General features: G+C 42.8%; 1 long non-coding RNA gene across 1 annotated transcript; it reads left to right on the top strand.

Annotated features, from left to right (window-relative positions):
• The first annotated feature begins 1,463 nt into the window (after positions 1–1,463).
• LOC146197906 (uncharacterized) lies at positions 1,464–16,595 on the top strand. The gene is made up of 5 exons (XR_014704703.1): positions 1,464–1,578; positions 2,257–2,316; positions 7,674–7,748; positions 8,286–8,340; positions 16,441–16,595. It is a non-coding gene; the product is annotated as an uncharacterized LOC146197906 (long non-coding RNA).
• Positions 16,596–17,163: the final 568 nt, after the last annotated feature.

Raw genomic sequence — 17,163 nt, 5'->3', positions numbered from 1 at the left:
TCTTTCGAGCGCACATGTCCGAATGATCGAATTTAGACGGAGCTCTTGCATTCAGTGATGGGCGGAATGAAGGTCCCTGCAGTCTTCGTTAAGCTTTTGTTTTTAAAACAAAAGCAGAAAAGTATAAAAAACTGTATCCTTTTTTTTTTTTTTTTTTTTCAGCGTTAACAGCATAGACATGAAAAGATACTGATTCAGACTAGTAGCCATTTACACTGTAGGGCATTTTTTAGATTAGTTGTATAGTAATAAAGCACCGCCAAAATTTTTAGTGGACATAAATGGACAAGTAGCTGCGAAAGGAACCCTTAATTTGAGTTAAATGAAGTGGTATTTGGGTATGAAATAAAACGAACGTCATTGGGCTGTGTGCTTTAGCTGCTAAGAAAATGGATATCTAATATGCCTCACAATACGTGTTGAGTACATATATGGCCTGTTTCTTCATGGCCCTCTGCTTATATACAACTGAGCACAAAACTAACGCGCATTTTTTTTTCTTACACTGTTCTACAGCTGTCAGTGATATATATCATCCAAATAAATTATGTGAACAAGCTAAACAGCAGCAGCAGAATCATATAGGAAATATTATAATAACTTTTTGGGCAAGTTTATACCTTTTAGCTCATAGGTATATATATGTAAGGATGAGCCCGGGTTAACAGCATCAGATGAGTACTTGAGTGTGACATGCTTTATATATGGTTTTGCGCGATGTTGCGCTGTTCCATTGTCACACTTTTAGTATTCTTCATGGAAAGTTGATTGAAGCTGCTAGCATACATGCGCGTAATACAACTGTGGGGTTCGATCCCTCCATGTTATTTTAACATTATTTTAAGTTTATTAATTATTATATAAATGTTATTATAATGTTAAGATAACATTATATTTACATGTGTGCATAACGCTTCAGTGGCTTCAAAGAAAAATGTCATTAACTCAAACAAATCAATAGTGTTATTATAACATTTCAGTGCTACTTGGGCGTAAGGTTCGTACATGGCTGTGAAGAAATTACCTGCTGGCGTTTGATGCCGTAAAACTAAAGAACTAACTTTCTTGATAAGTCATAGATGTTCGTTTTGAACCGGAACAACGTTTGAACCAAAATAGAGGGTATTTGCTTGAAACGGAATAACGGGCGAAGAGTTTAGTGAGGTTAGTGGTTCGGTTTTGTTTACATGCAGGGTTTGGTTAATTAACATCCAAGCGACTTCGACTATTACGGATGTCGCAGTGAAGGGCCGAGGAAATTTCGACTACCGTATACTTTCTTAATATGCGCTGACGTCGTCACTACACGGGAGAAATTTAGAGAATGAAAGAAAGTTTGGGATGTGAAGGCTTGATAAAAAAAAATAAAAGTGAAATGGTGTAGATGAAGCTGTTTACGATGTACAATCTCTCCAGGAAAGCGAGACAAGCGTCGACTCCATCTTGTCAAAACACTGCAGTATATTTCTCGTAGGTGTCGTGACCGCATCAAAAAGTGCTGCACTCGGTGCGAGATTCTTGGCAACGTGTAACGGCGTGTTGCTAAAACATGCATTTCAAGCACGAGCGTTCTCAAAGGTAAGTACACGCAGAACCCATCCCGCTTTTATTTTTTTTTTTTTTGTCCCTGACCTCTAGTAGAAAATTACTGCGACCAGACATCTTTGTATGATAACGATGATGTCCAAACATCGATGTGAGATGCTTATATTTCTAAGGTGTAAAACGGCTCCTGAAATTCTTTAAATGTACGTAGTTGATGTACAGTATGCAGCAATTTCATCTAGATTAACAAATGAACTTGCTCTTTAATCATATTTTGCACAGGTGTCGGGGATGAAAGTAGTGAATATCGTTCCGACTTCGACTAAGCTGCATCGTGTCACTTCCTAGCGGTCAGGTTTGGTTTCACAACGGGCGAGAAGAAAACTAACTCTTTTTACCGGTAGACAAGGAATTTTCCTCGTTTCGATAGTATGATGTTCCTATATATAAGCGCAGAAAATGCAGCTTAGTCGAGGACCGCATAATGTGCACCACTTCACCCCACCCCACCCACAACACATTTCATTACAATGTAAACGCATTCAAATGGTAAGCGGTTTGAGCCTTTTATTTGAACTGCGAACTTTCTTTTCCACGCCAAAAACTCATTTTACATTAGCCCAGTTTGGCTAGATTATTCATTTTCCTTTTTAGCATAACTCGCAAAACTCTGATTAATTTTTATCTCCTCCATATATCGAAATTCGGCAGATGATGGAGGCGTCCTGCATTGGCATACAGATGTGTTACACCTATAACAGCGCCAAAACTGTAAGTATGTTATCTGAAAACGCTTTACCGTGTGTCTTTGAAGTAAGCCAACAGTGACCGAAATCAAGGAAAACAATGGGGGATTGGTTTTATTAAAGGTCCCGTTCGCCAGAAACTCCGGTGTCGGCGGAGTGAGGAAAACATCACGCGCATGCCTCTGGCAGGTAAAACCAGAAGTTCTACGGGGCAATAACCTCACACAATCTCATCAAATCGCATAGACCCTCATACGGGGCACATCACTGTCATAAAATATCTTCCATAATTTTTATAATATAGAAGAAACTATGAGATTTTATGCAATTATATGCGATTTGTATGTGATTTCTTATGTGAATTAGGTGAGATTGTATGGGCAAATGTGAAGTTATTGCGCGTACAACTTTTTTTCAGTAGGGATATATACGGAATGTTAAGATCGGAAAGTAACCTTCTAGGACCCTTGCATTACACACATCCGTACGGCTTGTTCAAAGTGGGACTTTATGTCGGGTGGTTTTTCATATAATCTGGTTGGTTATGGCTGTATGCTAAGGAATAAGGAACTTGAAGACACGAAAGAAAAGATCGAATAAAAGTTATGAGTACGCTCAAGCTTCGCCTCATAAATAAACGGGACAGCACGTTTAACACCACTTTTTCATTCAACGAATTTTCGGTTGGCATGGAGTTTGTCAAGGTGTTAGGGTCTTTGATGGGTTTGATTTGGAAAGACAGTCGCGGCACATGTTTAACTACCTACCTCTTTTATCTATATTACCTAGTACCTATTTTTACAATGAACGGCATAAAATTGGAGGTGCATCTGTCGTCGGTTGAATCCCTTTCGTTCTCCCAGATAATTAATGACAGTTTAGCAATATCCGGCTGTAGTGCTTATTTGACAGAACCCCGCCGTGGTCACACAGTGCGGGACAACGGCTTTTTTTGTGTCGGATTCGAAGTGAGTTGCTCCACTCGGCGATGATGGTACGCGCTCGTTGCACCTCTTAGTCTTCATAGCTGGCGGCAGGTGGCGTGTGCCACGCTCCCTCCTGGAGACCTGGTGAAGGCGTCGTTGTCGTGCCCCTACATTGCAATGGAATGCTAGACAAAGAGAACTAAGATTTTAACTTTTCCGACATGGCGTAGTCGGTTATAACGCGCTCGCCTGATGATCGGAGGGACAGGCATTCTATTACCGGTGGAGGATAATTTTTTTCTTCTAAAGGTTATTTATTTATTTATTTATTTATTTATTTATTTATTTATTTATTTATTTATGAATACTGCAATCCCATGCGGGATTTTAGCAGGGTGGGATACATCCTTATAGACAATAACATAGGCAACAACAACAAGAATACAAAGTTCAATAAGAGGCGGAAAAAACAAACAAAGTAAGTCATGGCAAAACAGATGGTTGTAATGATTACACAAAACCGGACAGATTAAGGCGTGAACAAAATAAGTTTACAGATGGCTGTGAAACAGTGTCATTGTCTAATTTATTCCATTCGGTGATAGTCCTGGGAAAGAAAGAATATTTGAAGCAGTTATTGCGAGTGGAATAAGGAGCTATTGTTAGGGCGTGTCTTTGTCTTGTGGCATATCCTGTAGAGAAAGAAATTATATGTGACACGTCAACTTTGTAATCACCCTTTATCAACTGAAATAGAAATTTTAGGCGCAGTGCTCTGTTCCTTTCGGTAAGAGAAGGAAGTTTGGCCTTTGCTAAAAGTGTTGTCATTGAGGTGCGCCCAAAGCTATTGTAAATAAAACGGACTGCCCTCTTCTGCAAATTTTCAATCATATTGGTGTGTTTTTGTGTATAGGGATACCAGATAATAGAGGCGTATTCTATGCTTGGAAGGACAATGGTTTTATAAGCCATTAACCGGACAGCGGGTGTGGATAGTTTTAATGCTCGTCTTAGAAAAAAGAGTTTTTGATTAGCATTACTTTCTACGTATTTAATATGATTTGTCCCGCTAAGATCTTTTGAAATCCAAAGACCGAGGTATTTAAACTGCTCAACTTCAGATAGAAAAATATTCCGGGCTGAATACCTGAAATGAAGAGGGTTCTTTTTATGGGTTATTTTCATAAATACTGTTTTCTCAAAATTAACCTCCATTTGCCATTCTTCACACCATGAAACAGCTCTTTGAAATGATTCATTTAGCTTTAACTGATCATTAGCGCTGTTAATTTCAGAATAAATGACGCAATCGTCGGCGTACAGGTTAATCTTAACATCAATGTTATTTGTAATATCATTGAGAAAAATCAAGAATAAAAGAGGTCCAATAACAGAGCCTTGCGGCACGCCGGAGTCAACTGAAACCTTAGAAGAACTCTGATTCTTAAAAGAAACATATTGTTGTCTGTTCGAAAGATAGCAAGAGATCCAATTAATGAGCTGTGGGTTTGCTAATATTTTATCTAACTTAAATAGTAACTTTTTATGTGAAACTTTGTCAAAAGCTTTTGCAAAGTCCATAAAGATTGCATCGATTTGTTTACCTGAATTAATTGTAGCTGCGAAATCATGTACGGTAATAGCTAACTGTGTGGACGTGGAAAAACCTCTTCTGAAACCATGTTGAGCGCTTGATAGAATGTTGTACTTGTCAAGAAATTCAGAAATATGTTTGTGTATTATATGCTCAAGAAGCTTACATGATGTTGAAGTTAATGAAATGGGGCGGTAATTTGTAATTTGATTTTTCTTACCACTCTTATGGAGAGGCTTTATTTTTGCTGTTAGGAAGAACTCCACCGATATACCGCCGAAACTCGTGGGCACATCTTACGGACATATCCCGCCCACGCGAGATTTTCACCATGAGCCAAGTGTCTATAGATTACTTTATTAAAGAAAATGCTCGATTTGTCAGCGCTTCGGGACAAGTGTGACTGCCGTGCTCTCCCCTTCTTCGATCTTCACCTCCTTATCGGGACACAGCGGCTGCGACACTCCCGTGTAACCCCTCTCCTATCCTTTGCTAATCGTGTTCGCATCCATGATGTATACCTCGCGCGTGATAGCCAGCTCTTTACAGGCGACTTCTGGACCAAATCTAGCGAAAATTACGGCGTACCAACCTGACAACGTTGGCAAAACGGAGACCACGGAAGCCGCATGCGTCGCAGGTCACAGTACGTGCAGTACGGTGCGGTGCATGGAGTGGTGGGGCGGCGCAATTCGGTATTGCTATTTGAGTATTTCCAAGCTCGTTTGGCAAGTTTAGGTGACTGTGTCTGCCAGAAGGTTGGTCGAGGTGGTGGCGAGCCTTAACATGAGAATCTTGTCGCAATACAGCAGGCAAAGAAACGCAGGTGGTAAGCTATGCCCATTTGAATTAAGTGAAAAACAAAAACACAGTATTAATAGTGTTTCTTTTTTCATTTAATTCAAATGGGCATATCTTCCCACCTGCGTTTCTTTGGCTGCTGTATTGCGACAAGATTCTCATGTACTGTTTTTATGTTGTTTTGAATGCTGTTTTTCTTTTCATGTGTGAGTTCACACATGAAAAGAAAAACAACATGAGAATCTTGTAGAAATACAGCAGGCAAAGAAACGCAGGTGGGAAGATATGCCCATTTGAATTAAGTGAGAAAAAAAAACACAGAATTAATACTGTTTTTTAATGTTCTTTTGAATGTTGTTTTTCTTTTCATCTGTGAATTACACATGAAACGAAATACCTAGTCCATTTCGGCATCTTGTTTTGCACACGATGTTGGCACTGTCGTGAGCCTCGGTGTCTGAGATAGCGATATATCGCGTGGCGCGGAGTAAGCACGCAGCGCGCTGCGTGCTTACTGCGCCTACGAGGCAAATTTGATGGGATATGTCATGTGAAAGTGAACCGTTGTGTTGGTTCTGTTCTCTAGCTTTCGAGCGAAGGTAAGACTACTCTCGCACGGCCTACTGTCTCTATAGCGTTGACTTCTGTGGCGGTTTCGTGTGTCCGCTTGGACGCCGAGAACGAACCGCTAAACCGCCAATGGCTCCGAAATGCGAGTTTATCGCACGCGATCGACCGATACGCGTACAAGAAATACTATCAGCCATAGTTCGCGCAAGAAACGAATCGCGCAGTACATGCTGCGTTTAGTAAAACGCGGTACGTATAGCATACGAAGCGATATCAAACTATCGCGTGTACAGGTCATCGCATGTTCTGCCTCCACATGACTCAAATTTTAGAAGTGTGAAAACATGCGACGTTAAAACATTTTTTTCTTCTCTTTAATACTAATTAGGCTTACTTTCTAGAGTATTTTGTGCGAGTGATGTGAAAATGGTTAGGTAATTTTATTCTCAAAGATGCACTAATGAGCACTGGCGACCATGGGAGTACCTTGATGGCGCTACACGAGTGTGGCACAACCTCCTCGCCGCGCTTTACCCCCCTGCCGATATACCTTCACTCGGTATCCCCAGCCTCCCAGCGCTGCCCGCGCCGCATACCAGGGGAGGGGGAGCAGACCAATCAACAGCAGAGACGGCAGGCTGACGCCCGCGCAACAACCATTGTGAAGGCCCGCCCGTTGTGCCTAGTGCTTCAATGATTAAGACGATTGCGGGCGGGCCTCAGACAACCTGTGTGTTACTTGAATTATAATGTATGTATCTTGATTTTATTTTAACATATCCTGTCATTTCTTCGTGTCGTTTACCTCTTTGACCTCCTCATTCTGTTCCTGACTGTCCCATGTTTCTTTCCATCGCCCCATTTCAGGTGCTTCTGGTGATTTGATAGCAGATACTGGGGCTGGCAAACATCTTTTCTCTTCCTTTTTTATTATTATCGTAACAAAATTTACTACTACTACTACTACTACTACTACTACTACTACTACTACTACTACTACTACTACTACTACTACTACTACTACTACTACTACTATACCACTTCTACTACTACTACCACTACTACTACTACTACCACTACCACTACTACCACTACAACCACCACTACTACTACTACTACTACTTACTACTTACTATACTCACAACTTACTACTACTTACTATTTACTACTACTACTCACGAAGAGTCGGACACGACTGAACGCCTGAACTGAACTGAACTGAACTACTACTTACTACTTACTTACTACTACTACTACTATCACAGAACAGGGTTTATTGGACGGATATGGCAGAGGCTTTTGCGCAACAGTGAGTGCTGTTCAGTTGGTGACTGGGGTTATGTAGTACTCTAACTAGTACTGCTACTACTATCACAGAACAGGGTTTATTGGACGGATATGGCAGAGGCTTTGCGCAACAGTGAATGCTGTTCAGTTGGTGACTGGGGTTATGTAGTACTCTAATACTCAGCGATGTTTCCTTCGCTTCAGGATGTGGAATCTTTCCAGCATGGAATTATCGATTGCCTGGTGTACGGATCTCTTCTCTTCTCTCGGTTAAAGCCTGTAAGTTAAACGTTACTACACTACCGGTGGAACATCTAGGGCATTGGACCCAAATACTTTTCGTTGCTTTAAAATGAGGTGTTTCGTTTCTGCTTCAGCCTTGGGGGTGGAGAAATAGCTGGAAATATTCGTGTTCTACCCTATCACAAAGCGAAGATAACCACTGTCACAGATAAGCAGTGAAGTCGCAGTCTAGCGCCACAGAGGGTCTCAAAACACTCGTCACTTAAGACAGGCCATTTTGAGTCACCTCGTATAACGGCATTTACTTCCTTTAGCTATAGGGCAAATAGGCAGTCGGTCGCATCTGCATAGTTCATTTTTTATCTGCTTTTTTTTTTTTTTTTTTTTTTTTGTCGAACAACAAAACTGGGGAGGAATATAAAAATACACTCTCTCGTTAAAATTTGTCGCTCAGAAAAGAGGTGGCAGGAAGGCCCTCGTGGGGCTAAAGAGCAGCGTTACACGCATGCACGCAATGTTCACTGAAAAGTGCGCTATAGAGTTGCAGCCGACATTGACTCTCATCGTCTACAGGAGCTCTACCACTCCGACAGGAACAACACTGAAGAGTTTTATTGAAGATATTAAGGTAAGCTTCCACCATGACTGCTCTCGCGATATACGGTATTTGTCTATAGCCCCGGCTCCACCTTCATCATCCTTTTCCATGGCGTGTATACACACTAGAGCTGGCAATGTTGCAGCAACTATGAGCAGTTAGCTGCTTGTTGTATGGGGCCGCTTTTTTTCTTAGTGTCTGCCCACTCATCTCTTTATGTTTATTGCTGCCCTCGCTATTGACAACACAAGTATATGGTAGGAGCTAGAAATCTTCGGTTTTTATTTTTTTATGATTCGGCTACCTTTTCTAGTGTTCAGGGAGGAATTTTATTTTGTGTGTGTGTGTGGGGGGGGGGGGGGGGGGGGGCAGAAATGGGTTTGAATTTTTTTTTTTTTTAACGAAATACTCCTGTACATGTGTCTAAAGGTGACGCAATGTTTATTATTCGCATTTGTAGCGCATTAGCACTAATGTCACATCCACCGATCTCGCCGATACCCGCCTGCATTTCGGTGCATTATTTTCGGCACATTATTTAGGGCTTGCTGTTCAGAATAGGGCGTCTTCCATTGTGGAGACTTGCTGTAGCATTGACTTGCTGCAGCGCGGCCAGTTTTGAGGTGAGAGGGCGCTCTGTCGTACGGCCTGCATCACCGTCGTGAAAGCAGTCGACGTTTTTCTCCTTGAGTTAGGCTCACCGCTGCTGCTAGGGGCGCCACGATCCCACTGCACATAACTGCTCACTCCCGCCTGCACCGGACTTTCAAGATCTAAAACTATGGCTTGGTTACTGCGACATAGGTTGGTTTATGAAGTTTAAAGTTCAGAAGCGGTATCACGCCGTATAAATTCTACGATGCAATTTCGTTTTTTTTTTCTTCTATACAGACAGATATCGTAACTAGTTTTGCATTCTATAATATGCCTGCTGGCTGTTGCCGTCAAAATTGGTCTAATTTTGGCCGATGCCAGGTTTTCGCACCCTTTTTTTTAGTTCTAAATAGCTCAATCGAATAATTGCTGTGGCGAACCACTGAGGGAATTTCTTAAACACACAGCGCAACGGACGAAGGACAAGCGAGCAGACGGGAACAGTCTTGACTATCAACTGCTTGATTTATTGAAGCAACATGTATATGTACAAAATGTTCAGACAACCAAGTGTGCATGTTCGCAGATAAAAACAATTCACAATAACCAGTTTTGCCAAGATATGAGATTTCGCGGGGATGAATGATAACCGATGGAGTGCTGACGCACGTGTCAGAATTTTTGTGAATGAGGTAGGCCTCTTTTAATTCTCTTGTTAATTTTACTCAGTGCTTGTATAACACTTGTTTCTTTGAACAGGGGAGCGTAAGGAGGATGAAAAGGGGGCTTATGGCTACACTCTCGGTGTGTAATGCTAGGTTCGATGACGGGGCTTTATCTAGGGAGTTCTGATGTTCTCATAGCCTTATGTTGAGGCACGTTACCAATTGACCAATGTAATTCTTGCCGCATGTAAAAGGTACTCTGTACGCCACTCCTTCTGTGCACGGAAAAAAATCTACACTGTTTTACCTGGCATCCACCACGGCCTGCACGTCGTTTCTTGTCATTTATTTTCAGCGAGAACTTTAGCGAAAATTCTGCCCAGTTTAATGTTCGCAGAAAACAGGACTTGTACTCCATAGCTATATGTCCAACTTGCCGTAGGCGGTGCGAATTCCACGTACATACGTTATGACGGCAATACTTTTCTTTTTTACGGGGTGTCTCAGAATCCTGTCGTTTGCTAGAAGCCTTTACTTTTATCAGGATTTTGTTGCAGGCAAGTAAGATTACATCTTCGGGGAAGCCTGCTGACCTCAATCTATCTACCTAATCTTTGGAGCTATTCATGGTGGCTAGGTCGCAAGACTTAAAAACTGCTGACCCTATGCATGAGACGGCTATACGACACTTAACTAATTTGGAATGGCCGGATTTAAAATTGAGCAAAAGCTTCTTAATATTTGGTTCAAACGCCCAACAAACGAGATTTTTCCCTAAATTCAACCTTAAATTAAGAAAGGGAATCATACCACCAAACGTGGTTTCGAATGTGAAGTTCAGGCCTTTTCCGCATTCGTGAAAATCTTTTAGAATGTCTTCGACGCACTTGGAGGTGTCCTGTGCTTGTACAAAAAGAAGGTAATCGTCCACGTATCTGAATTTTTTTTTCACAAAGGTACCAACATTATTAATGACGGCTTCGTCAACATAACTCAGATAAATTTCACTTAAAATTGGTGCCACACTCGACCCAAAGCACACGCCTGTATGTTTTTTTTTTTTTTTTTTTTTTTTTTTTTGTAAGTACAATTTGCCCTCAAACTGAAAACAAGGTGGATTGCAGGTATATTTACAACAGTTCCAGAAAAGATGCCACAGATATGCCGACATTACAAATGAAGTTCTGCTCGTCATTGTCATCTGTTCCACATTTTCGAAAACATATCAAGAAATGCTCATGCGAAAGTGAATACCAGAGGTCTTGGGCGTCGATACTGAAGGCTGTCGGCCCTTCTACAAATACTTTGACACCGCATTTCTTTCAGTAGCGATGCATCGAGATGGAATGTCTAGTTTATGCGTCTTAGCGGCAAAAATATTTATAAACAATCAATTTTTTTTTTTTCATTTTTTACCGAAGAATATACAAACATTCGAGTCCCAACTGCTCAATAAATGTAAAGCTTTCGTCTTATTCCTTTTACTTTGGCATTTATCTTGTTGATAGCTAGTCTCGATTTTTCCTTGAACATCTGACATATAATCACGAAAAACTCTTCTTTGTCGGAAAGAATCGCCCTTAGTTCCTGGGACGCCAGAATATCAACCAAGGGAGATAGGCTAAAAACATTGTCACTTTTTCCTTTTTAGGAGTTGATACTCAGCGCTGTTCCCGTCTACTTGCTTGTCCTTCGTCCGTTGCGTTGTGTGTTTAAGAGATATCGCACCAACTAGCACAACTCTCCGCTTTATTGCACTGATGGAATAGTGATTCAGAATTGAACGAATAAAGTTCCTTTGGGGTAGCACACACCGAAAATTAAGGACATTTGATGCAATACTTAGTGGGTATACAACATGTGTGTGAACGGTGCAGTGATCGTGTAGACTTAAACCATATGCTGTGTGGTTGTGCATCGAGCGACGCCTACGTCAAGAACAAGGAACATTGACAAAGTGTTAAAAAGTGCTTCACTACATGATCAGCTTCGGGCTGTCCAGGAGGCCCGCGCGGCGGCGGAGAGCTTCGGGCTCTCTGTGCCGACGTGGGAGCTGCCCTCTACACCTGGCACCTAGCCGAGTGTCCTCCAGGACCCCTACTGTGGGAAATAAAGTTTTACCAAACCAAACCGTATTTACTGGACTCCAAGCGCCCCCTTCCCCATTTTTTTCTTCACGATCGCAATGCCAAAGGTGGACGGGCGGGGGCGCTTATATTTGAGAAATCTAAAATCCCCCCCCCCCCCCCCCCCCCCCCCCCTTTGCCGTACTTTTGTTAATCAACAGTTAGCTGATTGAGTTTATAGACAAAGGCCGGCAATGAATGCTGCAATCGCACTCGATAAGCTATCCCGTGATATGTCTTAATGACAAAGTTCAAATGTTAGTCACAATGAACTAATTAAAGGCTATTAATTAAGACCTGAAATTAGTGTACTGGAATCGTACTCGACATAAGCCATCCCATGATATGACTTGACGGTGTAGACTAAAGTTCAAGTGTTAATTACTACTAATCAACGGCTATTAACGAAGACCGGTGGTTGGTGTATTGCTATAGTACTAGATATAAGCTATCCCGTGATGGTATGGCTTCATGTTGTAACCTAAAGTTCAATTTTTAATCACAATTAACTAATCAACAGCTATTAGCAAAAGGCCGGCGAATAGTGTATTGCAATCATACTAGATATCCTGTGATATATATGACTTAACGTTGTAGCGTAAAGTTCAAGTGTTAATAACAATTAATTAACGGCTATTAATAAAAACTGCCAATTACTGTATTGCAATCGTACCAGATATAAGGTATAAAATTATATGACTTGATGATATAGCCTGAAGTTCAACAGTTAATTAAATAACGACAATTAAGACTTGCGCATAATCAACGGCATTTATACTCGACGTAAGCTATCCAACGATATATGTCCTGATGCTATAGTGTGCAGTTCAATTTTAATCACAATCAACTAATTAACTATTCAATATTTGGCCTAAAATAACGTTAGTGCAATTATACTCGACATAAGCTTTCCACTGATATCAGAATTGGGGTATTGTAGCTAACTAAAATAGCCACACAGCTGTTGCTGGCACTGTAGTGACTGTACACATTATGTACAAGACGCTCATCAGCCGAGCAATGCTACGTAATAAAACAATGCGTTGGCGAACGATACTTCCTGCTGAGAAATGTCATTTTGGTTTAATTTCAAAGTTGTAATCCCCCCTCCCCACCCCACCAAAAAAAAGAAAAAACGCACGTAAGGTTCCTAATCAGCTAATGCGGCAAAATTCTCCTTTCACCTCAACCTGGTACTACATATAAAAAGCGTGCCACTCGTAAGCTGGGGGACAAACATGGCGACCCACCAAGCTTGCCGGTAGTTTTTGGCCAAAACAGGCAACCCTGGCATGAGATGTCACCACCCTGAGCCGGGCTGCGCGGCGCAGCATGTAGGTTAACCTTAAGTTAGCCCAACTTGTGGCACTGTCTGTGGCGCTTCAAATGACAGAGGTTTAACTCACGGGTTTAACTTTGCTTAAACCTGGTTATTACGACGGAAAGCACCCGATGCGGTGGCTCAGTAGTTGAGACGTTCGGCTGTACTGAACCCAAGTTGCCGGATTCGTGACCGGTTTGAATCCGTTCCGCTGTTTTCGGTTTAGTGCGAGAGCCCTACAACATGCCATGATCAGTCATTGGTCAGTCATAGACTTCATCACTTTGTTGGCTGGCGGGCTTGAAAGACCCGTTCGGGACACTTGTGCGTTGGAGCCGGATTCAATTCGATTACCGCGCGAGACTACGTGGTTGTGACCTCAAGAAACAGCTTAGCCAATCGAGCGACGGCAGAAGTTTTGGACGATTTTGCTGGGGGCTTGACATTCCGGATTATAGTGCTTTCGCACCAATCATCATCATCATCATCATCAGCCTGATTATACCCACTGCAGGGCGAAGGCCTCTCCCATATCTCTCCACTTAACCCGGTTCTGTGCTAGCTGCATCCACTTGACCCCTGCGAACTTCTTAATCTCATCCGCCCACCTAACTTTCTGCCGCCCCCTGCTACGCTTTCCTTCCCTTGGAATCCAGTTTGTTACCCTCAGCGACCATCGGTTATCCTCTCTTCGCACTACATGTCCTGCCCATGTCCATTTCTTCTTCTTAATTTCCACTAGAATGTCGTTAACTTGAGTTATTTCTCTGACCCACTCTGCACGCTTTCTATCTCTTAATGTTACCCCTACCATTTTTCGTTCCATAGCCCTCTGGGTTGTCCTCAACTTAAGTAGAACTCTCTTGGTTAGCCTCCACGTTTCAGCCCCATAGGTGAGTACAGGCAAGATGCAACTGTTGTATACTTTCCTCTTGAGCGATACCGGTAAGCTGCTAGTCATAATCTGTGAGTGCTTGCCAAATGCGCTCCATCCCAATCTTATTCTTCTTGTTATTTCATTTTCATGGTCCGGATCTGCGGTTACTACCTGTCCTAAGTAGATATATTCGCCTACTACTTCCAGTATTTCGCTACCTAATGTAAACTCCTGTTCCTTCCCGAGGCTGTTGAACATTACCTTAGTCTTCTGCATATTGATTTTCAAGCCTACCTTTCTACTTTTCCTGTCTAGGTCACCAATCATTATTTGCAGTTCATCCCCCGAGTTGCTTAGCAAGGCAATGTCATCAGCAAATCGCAGATTACTGAGGTATTCTCCATCTACCCTTATCCCTAACTGCTCCCATTCCAAGTCTCTGAATACTTCCTCTAAACAAGCCGTGAATACTACTGGAGAGATTGTGTCTCCTTGCCTAACACCTTTCTTTATAGGAATTTTGTTACTTTCTTTATGCAGAACTATGGTTGCTGTGCAGCCACTATATATATCTTCCAGCACTTTCACGTACGGCTCGTCTACCCCCTGATTTCGCAATGCCTGCATCACCGCCGAGGTTTCAACTGAGTCAAATGCTTTTTCGTAATCAATGAATGCTATGTATAAGGGCTGGTTATATTCCGCGCATTTTTCTATCACCTGATTGATGGTATGGATATGATCGATAGTAGAGTACCGTTTCCGAAACCCTGCTTGATCCTTTGCTTGATTGCAGTCTAAGGTTGTCCTGATTCTATTAGCGATTACCTTAGTAAATACCTTATACGTAACAGACAGTAAGCTGATTGGTCTGTAATTTTTAAGGTCCTTAGAGTCCCCTTTCTTGTGAATGAGGATAATGTTTGCATTCTTCCATGCTTCCGGTACCGTCGATGACACCAGGCACTGCGTATACAGGGTGGCCAGTTTTTCTAGCACGATATCCCCCCCGTCCTTCAGCAAATCAGTAGTTATTTGATCCTCTCCAGCTGATTTCCCCCTTTTCATAGTTTCTAGTGCTTTCTTGACCTCGTCCTTCGTCACTGGTGGAACGTCTGACTGTTTTTCCCTGACGCCAATCTCATTACGGTCCTGACTACTTTGGCTACTGTAGAGATCTGTATAGAACCCCTCGGCTACTTTGACTATCTTGTCCATATTAGTGATGACGTTGCCCGCCTTGTCCCTTATCGCATACATCTGGTTTTTGCCTATGCCCAATTTCTTCTTTACCGCTTTAAGGCTTCCCCCGTTCTTTACAGCATGCTCAATTTTCTCCATGTTATACTTCCTTATATCGGCCACCTTGCGCTTATTGATTAGCTTTGATATCTCGGCCAATTCGATCTGGTCTGTTGGATTGGAAGCTTTCATACTCTGCCGTTTCTTAATCAAATCTTTCGTCTCCTTAGACAGCTTACCGGTATCCTCTCTAACTATCCTACCGCCTACTTCTACCGCGCACTCAGTAATGATATCTCTGAAATTATTGTTCCTTGCCTCTAGGGTAATGTCGCCATCCTCAGTTAGAGCTGAATACCTATTCTGTAGCGAGATCCTGAACTCTTCTGCCTTCCCCCTCACCGCTAATTCGTTGATGGGTTTCTTTCTTACTAATCTATTGCGTTCCTTCTTCAGATTTAGGCTAATTCGGGACCTCACCATCCTGTGGTCACTACATCGAACTTTCCCGATTCGCACCAATAAGAGGGATAAATAAGTGCTATAGTGGGGGGCAGCAAAATAATTTCAAACTGGGATCCTTACCGTGGATTGGTACCAAACAGCACACGAAGGCCCCTTGCGCTTCGCCTCTGCCGAAACGCGGCCGCCAGTCAGGTTCAAACCAAGGTATTTCAACTATAAATAAATTTTTGTCTTTATCCTGAATTTCAGGATATTTTAGGATATTTGACTTCTGAATCTCCACATACGCAGAAGCTTTCTGTGCTAGCGTTAACTCTTCAGGTCGCGAATAATTCTGCACACTGGTTAATAATACTGGTTAAAAAGCATACCTGGTAGCCTTTTCTTTGTGTAAGCTTTTGCGGTAGGAAGTGATGATGGCAGTGTATTCGAAAGCTCATGCGACCATGCATTTACACTGAGGCAAGAAAAACCCATTTTCCGCCAGAAACGCGTATGCATACACGGTCCACACTAAACATTGTATGCGCGCTCACTTTCACCGTGGCGGGAACTTGTAAAAGCATAAGTGGTGAAATATATCAGAATTCGCCGCTCACTCGCAGACGGGGCGGCAAGCGAGCGCGTACTCTTTTTTTAGCGTTAACAGCGGCAGCGGTGGCCCCATCAAGGTGCTGTGGGCGATGGAAACAGGTCCCACTGGGAAGGCTGCGAGAAGAAACGCTCTAAGCTCGAGACCGGCCGTGGTAGCAGATAGACTGCGTGAACTGCAGTGTAATGCTTGTAGTGCCCACATTTCTGCTTGTATATGCACGCTCTGCTCCAATGGTTCCTGTGCAGTCGTGCCTGAAGAAAGACCTGATTCCTGACGATGTCCGTGTGGCGCTGGCTACGGTGCGATACATCCGCTCTGTGCTCTTCCGCGGACGAGGACGCTGACCAATGTCGCCTTCTAGAGACGGAGCTGGTTGTGCAAATAAAATACCTGGAATAAAACTCGGGCCGTTCCCTCGTGTATGGTCACTTATTCCCATGTGCCTGTAGAATCGCACGCAAACGCACACATGCGTTCCTGCGACATTCAGGAAAGAACCAAGTTTGTCTTTTAACGCGAAAGGTGTCGTTTCCCAGAAATACGGTGTCGGCGTTGTTAGCGAAATATCACGCGAGCATCGATCTGGCAGGTGGTAGTGGTGGTTGGTATGGCCAGCCACTAACTGGACGTAGCATGACGTCACATGATCACATGGCATGGCTGATTTGGCAACAGCTGCTTATTAGCTCCTCTCCTTCCAAATTCGAGGGTGAGATCAGGCGGTAGCTGGCTGCTGGGAAAGTAGGGTTGTCTGGCGTTAAGTTTGGCAGGAACAGCCAACTCGTGCTTCTCCTTTCGTATGGGGCGTCTCTAATAGCCCGAGTCGCTTTGGGACGTTAAACCCCACAAACCAAATCTTTCGTATGGGACAGGTGACGTCGGCATCAGCCTGTCAGGACCCTTGCATTCATGTTATCCCTAGGCCCCGCAGCGGCACGTTCACACGACTTGAATAAAATAGAGCTTTA

The sequence above is a fragment of the Amblyomma maculatum genome, chromosome 2, assembly GCF_055883805.1.
Source record: "Amblyomma maculatum isolate TAMU_Amacu chromosome 2, ASM5588380v1, whole genome shotgun sequence".
NCBI lineage: Eukaryota > Metazoa > Arthropoda > Arachnida > Ixodida > Ixodidae > Amblyomma > Amblyomma maculatum.
This window is presented reverse-complemented; position numbering and strand designations above follow the sequence as displayed.